The sequence below is a fragment of the Tamandua tetradactyla genome, chromosome 2 (genome assembly GCF_023851605.1).
Source record: "Tamandua tetradactyla isolate mTamTet1 chromosome 2, mTamTet1.pri, whole genome shotgun sequence".
Classification (NCBI taxonomy): domain Eukaryota; kingdom Metazoa; phylum Chordata; class Mammalia; order Pilosa; family Myrmecophagidae; genus Tamandua; species Tamandua tetradactyla.
Genome location: NC_135328.1, coordinates 192,769,844 through 192,782,831, shown reverse-complemented (window position 1 = coordinate 192,782,831; position 12,988 = coordinate 192,769,844). Strand labels below are relative to the sequence as shown.

The following is a 12,988-nucleotide window of genomic DNA, read 5'->3' as shown; positions in this document are numbered from 1 at the left end:
CTCTCTAAGCCCAACTCTGCAAGTGAAATCATTGCCCTCCCCCGCTACATGGGACATGACATCCAGGGGTGAAAGTCTCCCTGACAGCATGGGAGATGACTCCCAGGTATGAGTCTGGCCCTGGCACCATGGGATCAATAATGCCGTCCTGACCAAAAGAGGGAAAAGACATGTAACAAATAAGATAACAGTGGCCATTTGAGTGTTCAAATAAAGTTGAGAAACTACCCTGAAGGTCACTCTTATGTGAGCTTCAGTTAGACATTGCTACCTACCATAACTTGCCAAACCCCAACCAAAACCATTCCAGCCAATCCTAAAGAACACCTAGGGCATTATATAAGATTCTACAAAGATTCCGTGCACTAGGGCAACATTCCAGAAACCTACCACCTCCAGATGGGTCCCTGGACCAGATAAGTCCTGACACCTAGAGGAGCCAGCCTTTCCAGAACATCAAATGATTCCATCCCCCAACCCGTATTATCGACAGCCCCTTCCAACATGAAGAAGTCAGAATGGGCATAGCCCAAGTACCCCTAAAGAGTGGGAGAAAGATCAAAGGTGATGGTGGAGTTATACAGAGAAGGTAGGGTTAACAAATGAGCATGATTGCTGAATTATTATATTTGTTTTAGTCTCCAGTGTCTTAGAGCAGCTAGAAATAAAATCTAAAATGGTGGAATTGTAACCCATAGCAAACTCTGAAATTTGTTCTACAAATAATTGTTGTGCTGTGCTTTGAAATTTATTGCTTTTTTGTATGTATGTATATATATATACTATTTTTTACAAAGAAGAAAAAAGTTTCTTCTGACCTCCAGTGTTTTGGAGCAGCTAGAAGGAAAAATCTGAAATACCCATAACAAACTCTGAAATCTGTTCTGAATCTACTTGTTGAATTGAAAATCATTGCTTTTTCTTTCTTTGTATATATGTTACATTTAACAATGAAAATCTTTTTATTTTTTAGTGACCCATCTTGATTGAGGTGGGCCACACCTTAATAGAAGTAACCTCGTCAAAAGTTCTTACTTACAGTGGGTCCACACCCACAGGAATGGAATAAATTTAAGAACATGCTTTCTGGAGTACACACAGCTTCAAACCACCATACCAGGTTCCATCCTGAGATGTCAGCTGCTGCTGCCCTACCGAATGAGGGCTCTGCCGGGTGCGAGAAGCTCCCTCTTCTCATTACAGGAGTCTGGCTCCTTCCTAGCTCCTCCTGACTGCCTGATATTCAGGTACAAGCAACTGGTCAAAACATACATAACAGAGTCAGTTTTGCAGGCTTAAGAGGACTGGGCTTCAGTCTGCCTGAGATCTATTCCTGCAACCCCAACATCCAGTGCTGACCTCCAGTGCTGAGTCTGACTGGCCATGTACCTGGCCCTGTCTTCTATGCTCTGTTGGTCCTGACAGTCAAGAACTGAAGCAGGCCAGGAAGCCAGCTCCACCTGCTTCCACTGGCAAAGGCCAAATGAAATCCCCAGGCCTTCTCAGGCCACAGCAGCCACCTCTAGACCCAACTGCAAATGTGTGTGTGTGACAGAGAGATTGTGACTCCAGGGTTCTTACTGTTTTAGTCTCAACGAAGCAAATGGCCTTGGGTCTTCCATTTGACTCTAGCCTTTCGGCAAATCAAGCTTCTCCATAACTTAATAAAAGGCATCATTTATTGAGTAAGTACTTTTTCCAGGCTCTGTGCCAACACTCTACATACAATCTGTCTGAGCTATCATAATAGTCTTATAATGTCAGAACTAATATTGTCCCTATTTCAAGGATGGGGGAACTGAGGCTCAGTGTAATTAGCTTGCTTGAAATCATACTGCTCATGAAATCTTTCACCGTAGCAGTTTTTGTTTGTGTTTGTTTGGTGGTAGACTGCACTGCTTTTCACAAATATTTGATGTCCTTCTTTACTGGTGGATCCCTGTACTGTCCAACGTGGGTGAGGGGGTGTGACTTGCTTTGGTCAAAGAAACACGAGCAGAAGTGACATGCAAGCAACTTCAGGGCAGAAGCTTTTGAGAGCCAGTGCAAGCTCCACACATTCTTTTTCCTGGTCTCTGCAGTCATGGAAGCCTGAGTCGAGATGGGGCCTCTATCAGCCTGGGTCCTTGAGAAACTACCATGAGCAGAGGCTGCCAGTTGATTCAAGATGGACGTATAACATGAGCAAGGGATTTATTTTGTGGTTTTAATTTACTGAGGTTTTCCCAGTTGTTTATTTCTCTTTTTTATGTAACAGCTTTATTGAGATATAATTTACTATTGTGCTGGTTTGAGAGATGTATGTACCCTGAAAAAGCCGTGTTTTAATCCTAATTCCATTTTGTAAAGGCAGCCGTTTCTTCTAATCCCTGTTCAGTACTGTATGTTTGAAGCTGTAATTAGAGCATCTCTCTGGAGATGTGACTCATTCAAGAGTGGTTGTCAAGCTGGATTAGGTGGAGATGTGTCTCCACCCATTCAGGTAGGTCTTGATTAGTTTACTGGAGTCCTATAAAAGAAGAAACATTTTGGAGAATGGGAGAGATTCGAAGAGAGCAGAACAACATAGCCACGAGAAGCAGAGAGTCCACCAGCCAGTGACCTTTGGAGATGAAGAAGGAAAATGCTTCCTGGGGAGTTTCATGAAACAGGAAGCCAGGGGAGAAAGCTAGCAGATGACGCCATGTTTGCCATGTGCCTTTCCAGATGAGAGAGAAACCCTGAACTTCATCAGCCTTCTTGCATCAAGGTATCTTTTCCTGGATGCCTTTGATTGGACATTTCTATAGACTTGTTTTCATTGTGACATTTTCTCAGCCTTAGAAATGTAAACTAGCAACTTATTAAATTCCCCTTTTAAAAGCCATTCCGTTTCTGGTATATTGCATTCTGGCAGCTAACAAACTAGAACACATATCATACAACTCAACTATTTAAAGTGCACAGTTCAATTGTTTTTTGTATATTCACAGAGCTGCGCAGCCATCACCATTTTCATTGCCCTCTAGAAAAAATCCCTTACCTATTAGCAGTCACTCCGCTTTTCACTACCACCCCCTCCCAGCCCTAAGCAACCACTAATCTACCTTCTGTCTCTATAGATTTGCTCATTGTGGACATCCTTACATAAATGGAATCATGTAATAGGTGATCTTTTGGGACTGGCCTCTTTCAGTTAGCATAATGTTTTCAAGCTTTATCTGAGTACTTCACTGCTTTCTACGGCTGAATAATATTCTGTCATATGGATATAACACATTTTGTTTATCCATTTATCAATTGATACATATTTGTGTTGTTTCCAGTTTTGGGCTATGATGAGTAAGTGTGATGAATAAGTATACAAGTTTTTGTGTGGGCATATTTTTGTTTCTCTTGTTTAAATACCTAAGGGTGGAATTGCTGAGTCATATGGTAACTCTGTGTTTAACTTGAAGAATTGCCAGACTGTTTCCAAAGCGGCTGCCCCATTTTGCAATTCTACCACCAATGTATGAACGTTTCAATTTTTCCACATTCTAGTCAACACTTGTTATTATCTGGCTTTTTTTTTTTTTTTTTTTTTCAGAGTCATGCTAGTGGTAACTTCCAGATGCTGCATCACAGGGCACATTTAATGAAAGGAAGAATCAGGCACAGTGGAGTACAAAGGTGGGAGTGTGTGACTCAGAAATAAAAAGGAGAGCCCTGGATACATTCAGCCACGTGGACGAATCCCAAAAACATAAGGCAGAACAAAACAAGCCAGACACCTTGTTCCACAGGAGACTAGGAGTGGGGTTGCCAGATGATTCTGAAACCCCACTGCTCAGTATGTATCTGAAGGAACTGAGTGTAGGGATGAGAATGGAAATGTGCACAGGGGTGTTTATGGCAGCAGGTTTCCCGATCCACAGTGCAAGGAGGTGGCCTAAGGGTACAATTACTGGGGAATAGAAGGGGAAACTATGGTGTATACATACAATGGACTACTGAGCAGCCACAAGAAGGAAGGAAGTTGTGGGGCATGCAACTAGGTGTATGAACCTTAAGGACTGTATGTTGAATGAAATGTCCGGCACAAAAAGACACATATTATCATGCCTCAATCATATGGACTAACTATAATATAAAACCTCGGTGAACTGAAGTTGAGAAAATGGATTATCAGGTTGGGGCCTATTGTAAAGAGTCCTGCACTGTAAGCTCTTACAGCAGTCAGGAGTTCTAACTGTTATATCTAAATTCTGAGATACTGAGCTATTTGTTTATAATCTGGTTGTTTCCTGAAACTTCCAGTATTTATGTGACACCTAGGGTTCAGAGCTCTGAAGCTATGAAAGTCAGAAGTACCCCAGAGAGAAACTGTTTAAAAAGTTGAAAAAGTGATTAGACTTCGAATAAAGATATGAAAGAAGCTGATCTGGATACCAATGAGGTAAATCAGAATACAGGGTAAAGGATGATATCATTCATATTTTAAAACTTCAACTTCTATGTGAGACCAAAGGGAGAGAGGTTTATTTGGTGCAAAGTTCATATTTTGGGAAGTGCATTTCCTAATTTAACTTGTATGGTCCGTTTAGTTGAACACTGTAAGTACATGGAACCTTGAATAGGGCTTAAGATTTTGTTGGTTTGTTCAGGTTAGTGTGATGCCCTGATATATCCAAGAGTAATTTGGGCAGTGAATAAAGAAGTGTTTGCAAGATTCTCTTGGGGAACTGGGAAGAAAGAAGGAAATATCCAATTTCCATTTAGGGAATTCCTGATATTCTTGCAAGCAGTGGGGACAACCAAATCAATAGGCCAAGCCCTCGATCTTGGGGTTCACCCCTATGAAACTTCTTCCTGCAAACGATAGGCTAAGCCTACTTAAAATTAGACCTAAGAATCACCTCCAGAGAATCTCTTTTGTTGCTCTGATGTGGCCTCTCTCTCAGCCATCTCGGCAGGTGAACTCACTGCTCTTCCCCTTATGTGGGATATGACTCCCAGGGGTGTAAATCTCCCTGGCAATGTGGGACAGAACTCCCAGGATGAGTTGGGACCTGGCATCAAAGGATTAAGAAAGTCTTGATCAGAATGGGGAAGAGAGAAATGACATAAAACAAAGTTTCAGTGGCTGAAAGATTTCAAACAGAGTTGGGAGGTTATCCTGGAGGTTATTGTTATGCATTATATAGTTATGTTTTTTTAGTTTATACTGTAGTGGAATGACTGGAGGGAAGTACCTGAAACTGCTGAACTGCGTTCCAGTGACCTTGATTCTTGACGACAATTGTTTAACTTTTACAATGTGACTGTGAAATTGTGAAAAACTTGTGTCTGTTGTTCCTTTTATCCGGGATATGGACAGATGATGAAAAAATGTGGATAAAGAACAAATAAATAATAGGTAACGAAAGATAAAATAAATTGGGTAGATGGAAAATACTAACGGTCAATGAAAGGGAGGGCATGGGGTTTGGTATGTATGAGTTTTTTCTTTTTATTTCTTTTTCTGGGGTGATGCAAATGTTCTAAAAAATGATGATGTTAATGAATACACAACTATGTGATGGTATTGTGAGCCACTGATTGTACACCATGTAAGGGAATGTTTGTATGTGAAGATTTATCAGTGAAAATATTAAAAAAAAAGAAGCCAGACACAAAAGAGTACATACTATATGATCCCATTTTTACGAAATTCTAGAATAAGCAAGACTATGGATTATGTATAGATAGAAATAAGATCAGTAGTTGCTTGGGGTGAGGGGGAACTGACTGGCAAGGGTCAAGAAAGATGTTCTGAAGTGAAGGAAATGTTCTAAACTTGGATGGGGTTGTGGATGACATGAGAATATTCTGTATTAAAACTGATAGAATTGATCTGTGAATGTCACCATTAAATGAATTTTACCTGTGACAGGCAGCCTCCACGATGGCCCCCAATGACCCCCGCCTGCTTGTATGCAGACCCTTGTGTAGTCTCCTTCTACTGTGTCTCAAACTAGTCTGTGCGCCGATAGAATATGACAGAAGTGATGGTATGGGCTTAGGTCATAAAAGAAACTGTGGATCCATCTTGGTCTCTCTCTTGTATTCTTTCTTTCTCTTGGATCACTTGTTCCAGAAAAGGCCATGTCTGAGCATCTTGTGGAGAAATATATATGTGGCAAGGAACTGTCAATAACTATGTGAGTGAGCCTGGAAATAGGCCCTTCAGTCACAGAAAAAGTTCTCAGATGTCCACAGCCTGAGCCTACTGCTTGAGCACAAATTCATGAGAGACCCTCAATCAGGGCTACCTACTAAGCTCCTCCCTGATTTGTGACCCTCAGAAACTGTATGAGATGGTAAATGTTTTTGTTTTGAAATAACTGTTTTATTTAAGCTGAAGTTTCCTGGTTTTGTTGAAATTCACGCAAGTTAAGGACTTGAAATTTTTGTTTAAGTTACATGCTTAAATATTATACGACATTTTCATCACTGACTCCAGCAAGAACTTGTTGTGATTTAGTACTTTCAAAACAATCTATAAAGAACTGTCGTTCAAAACCGTGAGACGTACCACAGCCTATTCAAAGAATAACATCCTCACCAGAATGATGATGTGTGTGGTATCCAGAAGCCGCAACAGACTGCCTTTGTCCGCTGTCTGGAGAAGCCAGCAAAGAAGTTATAAGGGCTTTCTGTAGAAGATGATGTCAAATGTGCTTGAGCTGACATCGCAGAGGATGTAGAAGGCTGAAGAAATTGTTTAGCTGGGGTACCTACTTCCATCGCAGCTTCACCCACTCCCAAATCAGTACTTGACGGGACCGTAGGAAGAGAGGAAGCATCTGACCGACTCGTTCCACCTCTAGGTCAAGACCGTCCCTGTCCTCTAATGCCCTGGGCAACTTCGCTTGCTTCTTCTCCATCTTGATAACATAGCAGACATTCTCCGGCTCCACAGCACATTGGGACTTTGCTCTCCAGCTCGTTCTCATTCATTCTCACGCCTTGCTCTGGGTCTAGTATCTGACCACTTACCAGGAAGTCTCAAATGCTTATCTGGAGGCTGTCATAACTCTTCTCTTCTCTCATCTGCAGATGGAGTTTTAAGTTCTCAGCTTGTATCATCTTTTGGGTCAAATAGATGCATGTAATATGGAGAGAATTGGCAAGAATTTCCTGACCATCTTCACTGTAAAGCAGAGATGTCACCCTGCAGGACTCATTAAGATGGGAAAGGATAAAATGGGCAGCCTTTCCAGTAGTTGCTCCACCTGCATAATTCCCTGTAGCTCTTGTGCCCAGCATTTGCTGATCATGTATTCTCACTGCGTTCTCAGAACAACCAACAGCAAGGTGTTGTTGGACAAAGAGTTACAGATGTGGCAGCACGTCGACAGTTAATTAAAATGTCATCTTTGCAATCTTCTCTTGTGCAGTAGCAAAAGAATTTTGATGCGAGCATCAAACCACCTGACAGTTCCCTCTTCATCATGAGAGAAAAGTATAAGGATCATTTAGTACAGATATAATCTCATAGGTAGTTCCATAATGGCAGGTAAACTGGCATTGTCTGTTGGTTTCTGCATCTTGTTCAACACTGGTGTAAAATATTACTCCATCTCCAGAGCAGGATATAATCTGCTTATCATTTGTGCATGGTAAGAACTTTGCACTAAATATATTTGCTCCCTGCCCTGAACGAATTGTCGTCAAAACCTTTCTTCTGTAAGGATTACTAATTACTAACTTGTTGTCATCTGAACCAGGACAAATATATTCTCCAGTGTCATTCCAACAGATTGTATTAACGCAGCCATCATGCACATTCAGGGTTGCTTCAAATCTTAATCTTTGGATAAATTCTCTTCTTCCCAGGGAGCAGCTCTGTAGCCAGGACGGGTCCTCCAGCCCGAGAGAACTTTCCCTCACATCCCACAACAGGTGTGGGTAACAGCCACCCCTAGATATGGCTGTGCTGGAGCAGGGGTGCAAGGGGAGACCCCCGAATTGGGGAGGGGAGGAGGGGGAGGGGACCTGCGGATCAACACCTGAGCCGCACCGGCCTTCTCCTGCAAAGCCCGGCTGCCTGGCCAGAACTCGCCTCTGTGTTTGGTTTTTTTTTTTTTTAACATGGGCAGGCACCGGGAATCGAACCTGGGTCCTCTGGCATGGCAGGCAATCATTCTTGCCTGCTGAGCCACTGTGGCCTGCCCTGTTTGTTGTTTTAAGCCACTAAATTTTGGAGTAATTTGTTTCGCAGCAATAGATGATGAATAAAATACTTCAACAAACTGAATATGTGGGTTGGGGGTGGGGGAATATGCTAAGTGCTTCTGGTCTAGATGGCTTTTCCAGAGACCTCAAGTGCTTTCTGTGACTCAGACTTCTGGGCTCAGCCTGTGAACTGGGGAATTGTGGGTCTGGGAGCCATGTCTAGACACCAGGAACTGGTGCCTTTAAAATAGCTGCAAACACTGCCCATTGAACCTGCCCCTTAACAGCTGCATACAGGACCCAGTGCTGTACCTGCTGTGCAGAGAATTCCAGAAATGCACTCCCCATTAATATGTCCACAGAAGCATCAGGAATTCATTCAGGACTCAGAAGCTAATAACAGCTTCTATTTTTGGAAGACTTTTTATGAGCCAGGTGTTATGTAAAGTGTGTTAAGCACATCTTTAATTTGCTCTTCCCAACAAGCCTCTGAAAAAGATATTATTAAACCCATTTTACAATGGAGAAAACACACCTTTTTTTCCATTCTCATCCCACGTGGTAAGTAAGGGGCTGATCTCAGCTCCCAGCTGCAGGCCTGGCCAGCGAGAAATGTACACATCAAACATTCAGGCCAAGGAGACACAACATGGGGCCCTGGGGGTTAAAAGCCTGTCTGAGGAGGAAGCCAACTCAGAGGCAGGCAGAGCTGAGAACTGAAGCAAGAGATTCCCAATGATGTTTTCAAGCTTTTGAGTTGAGTCTGTGTCTGAATTTTTATCCCTCAATGGCTTAGTTACATGAGGCAGTAAATCCCCTTTTTGCGTGAGCCAGTTTTCGTTGGGTTTCAGGTTACTTGTGACTAAACTGTTTTGACTCATCCAAAATGTCAGGGCCAACCTCTCCGACGAGAGGACATTTGAGCAGAGAACTGTAGGCTGAGCATCGGTTGGTCAGGAGAAGTATGGGAGAAATGTGTTCCTGGCAGAGGGAACCACAAATGCAAAGGCCCTGGGAAAGGACAGTGTGGCAGGTTTAAGGGGCTAAATGGCATCCAGGATGGTGGTAGGTTAACTGAAGGAGAACTAGGAGGCGATGGGCAGAGATGAGGCTAGAGGGGGTCCGTGATGGAGAACCTTGCAGGCTTTACTAGAGATCTAAGACTTTGCCCCAAGAGCAGCGGAAAGTCATCGAAGGGTTTAAAATAGGGATTTACTTGATTTGTATTTTGACGTTATTTGCATTTTTTTTTTTTCGGTGGGGGAGTGCATGGTCAGGGAAAAGAATATTTGCATTTTTATAAGCACTCTCTGGCAGCAGTGTGGGGAGTGGATAGGCAGAAGGTAAAAATAATGCAGGGCGATTACTTAGAAAATTATCGTAAACCACTAGTCTAGAGGTGATGATGGCTTAGAGTGGAAACTGCAGGCATTTAGAGATTGGGTGGATTTTGTGCAGTTAGTCTCCAGAGGTACCCTCCAATATGTATGCCTTGTGTATTCCCATCCCACCTGGAATCTGGGATGGCCCTGACACCAGCTTTGATCAATAGAATGCAGAGGAAGGGATGCTGTGCCAGCTCTGGATCCAAGACTTAAGAAAGCCTGGCAGCTTCTACCTTTTCGCTCCTTGGAGCCTTAAGTCGCCAGGTGAGAAGTCCAGCTTCTCTGCCATGAGAAACGTGGAAGCCGCGTCAGAGAGGCCCTGACATTCATAGAAAGGCCCAGCTGTCCTAGTGTCCCAGCTGAACTTCCAGATGACTCCAATCCCAGCTGCCATCTGATTGCAACAGCATAAGAGAATGAGAACAGCAGAAAAACTTCCCAGCAGAGCCTGGTCAGTCCATAGAGCCATGAGAGTTAATAAAAATAGAAGTTGTTTATAAGCCACTTGAGTTCGGGGGTGAGATGTTTCACAGCGCTGGTAACTGAAGTAGATTGCCGAACTATTCAAGGGTCAGAAAGGAGGACAGGGGCATGGAGGGAAAAGGGGGAGTCGGGTGACATCCAGATTTCTTGTTTGAGTGTGAATGGGGAAATGGGAGCAATTGGGAGACGGTAAGATGCCCAGTGAAGTTTGGGACATGCTGAATTTGAGATGCCTGGGTCAGCTTTGATGCATTTGTGGAATGCATCAAGAAGGGCCCTGATTAGAAGGAACAAAAGCCCACCCCACCGGTATGAATGAATGATAGGAGTTATGGTAATACCTACCAAGTGTTAATCACATGCATCCCTACCAGCATTACTTCATTACGCACCACCGCAACCACATGTAGGAGGTAGTTTTAATATTCCCATTCTACAGATGAGAAAAGTGAGGCACACAGAGAGGTTAGGTGACTCTCCCAGGTCACACCATTGGATTAATGGTGGAGCCAGGATTCAAAGGCCAAAGTCCAACTCCCATGCCAGTGCTCCTGGGGACTCTGCTGAGCAGCCTCTGTGAAGGGGGCTTACAGAATGGACTCAAGGCTCTCATGGATGCCAGGCAGAGCTGGAAGACACAGAGACAGAGGCGAAAACTCTCTGGCTCTCTCTGGATGGATTCCACTGACCCAGACTCTGACCCCATCACCCAACCAGAGTTTCTCTGTCTCTGATTAGTCAGTGAACTGGTGGGCTATGTTCCCTGACTATCTCTTATCAGCAATAGGAGAAGGAAACAGAGAGCCCTGGGGTGCAAACATGGCTCCTGGGGCCATGCATCTTTGGGGATGAGTGAACAAGTGTTTGGAGAAGGGAACATGGCCATGACAGCAATTTAGAAAGAAGCCCAGTTTAGGTCAGGCTTGCACAACTTAGCAGTGCTCAGCACATCTGTCTCTGCCCCTGAGAAATCCCAGAGACTGGGGTGGGAGTGGGGGTGGATGAGGGTGGGAGGGATAGAGTGGAATTCTGCAGCCCACCGCCTCACACCGTGCTGCCCCACTCCCTGGACCTTCTCCCTCCCCAATCTTCTGACACCAGCTGAATTCCTCAGCTCGAGGCCCAAAGTCCCCACATGGGGCTTCATCTCCCATCTGGCCCCAGCATGGTGCCTCTGACCAGTTCTGGATTCCCTCTTCCCTCCTGGTGCAGCCTTGGCACAAGGTGAAAATACTAACAGCTACCATTTAGAATGCGTTTACCAATATATGCGCCCGGCATAAGGCAAGAGCTCTTACCTGTGCGAGCTCATGGATCCCTTATACCAACCCCAGGAAGTAGGCATTTACACCCATTTTACAGATGAATAAAGTGAGACTCAGAAAAGATAAGTAACTATTCCAAGATCACATAGCCAGTGAGGGATGTCCCTGGAGATGAACTGAGGCTTATATGCCCCTGAAGTCTATATTTCTAACCTCTGGAAACAGTGCATGCATCCACCCCAGGCTGGTTTTTGCCCCACCCTATCGCCTTGCTGGAAGAGAAGCCTGAAGCCTACTTTCAAGGGTTCACAGCTTTGACTTTTTCCCCATAGGACTTTAAATTTATTTAGAGAAGTGGCTCTCAAAGTATGATTCCAGACAAGCAGCTTCAGCATCACCTGGGAATTTGTCAGAAATGCAAATTTCTGGGTAGGCCCACTCCAGACCTACTGAATCAGAAACTCAGGAGCAAGAGCCCAGCAATCTGTGTTTAACAAGTCTTCCAGGTGATTCTCGTGTATGCTTAAGCCCGAGAATCACTGGAAATTGCAGAAGAAAGCTGCAGTTCACAGCCTTTTCCATTCTACTTCCAGGTGGCTCAGAGGAAAACAGCTGGAGAAAGTGAGAATTTCCAGTGGAGTAAGATTTTATTTTTCTTGTTGTTTTTTTCTCATCACATTTGTCAGAAATGATTCAGGTCTGGCTTGAGAGAAGGTGTTAGAATTCCTTAATTGTCACATGCTTTTTTTTTTTTTCCATACTTATGTTCAGTCTAACAGAGAGTGAAAATAAACATAAAGAAATCCAAGCAACCAAATTTAGCATCTTAACATCTTGTCTGTCTAGAGAAGGCTTGTGACTATAGTTCCCCATTCGGTCAACACACTTTGGCTTTGCCTCCTAGGCGCCAGGACCTGGGCTGGGTTCCAAGGAACCCTGGGTTCCTTGTCCTGCTCCTGTGTCAAGGGACTCAGACACCTCACAGATAACTAGCATTATTTTGTTCCATGTGTTGGAGCCCAAGGCTCTGCTCCAAGATGACCTGCGGCCAGGCCATTTCAAATTCTTTGCCAGTATACGGCACTGGGTTTGAGTCCAGGCTCTGCCACTTACCTGCTGTGTGACTTTGGACAAGTCACTTGGCCTCTCTGGGTCTCAGATTCCTCCATTGTGAAGTGAAAGTAATAATTGTCACCTTGCAGGCTTGTTATGAGGATGGAGGAAATGTACCTAGCATAGTGGTGCCACTTACTAGTTACATGACCTTGGGCAAGTTAATTTGCCTCTCTGTGTTTCAGTTTCCACCTCTGTAACATGGGGTTATTTACAACATGTAGCTCATAGCATTGTTGTGAGGTTAAAGTGTTCATTTATATCTTATAACAGGGCTGCATGATAGTAAGCACTCTAACAATAGCGATGTTAGCTATTATTACTATTAAGCTCATAGTAGATGCTCAATGAATGGTGGCTACTGTTAGTACTTTGGTACTTTCTATGCTTACTCCTTTGACAGCTCTGACCTTACAATGCCCTAAGGCTGCTTTCTGTTTTGGTTTCTGGTTGCTTCAGGGTGTTCATCTCACTGAGACGGCCTACCGAGAGTTTGCAGTGCTGACTTCGGGTTGATGCCTTCTCTGATAGTTCATCTGGTGTCTGACCCTGGTTCCTGCCATT

The 12,988-nt window shown here is 43.8% G+C and overlaps 1 pseudogene; it reads right to left on the bottom strand.

Moving 5' to 3' along the window:
- Positions 1-1,752: 1,752 nt before the first annotated feature.
- LOC143658369 (DDB1- and CUL4-associated factor 6 pseudogene) lies at positions 1,753-11,358 on the bottom strand (annotated as a pseudogene).
- Positions 11,359-12,988: the final 1,630 nt, after the last annotated feature.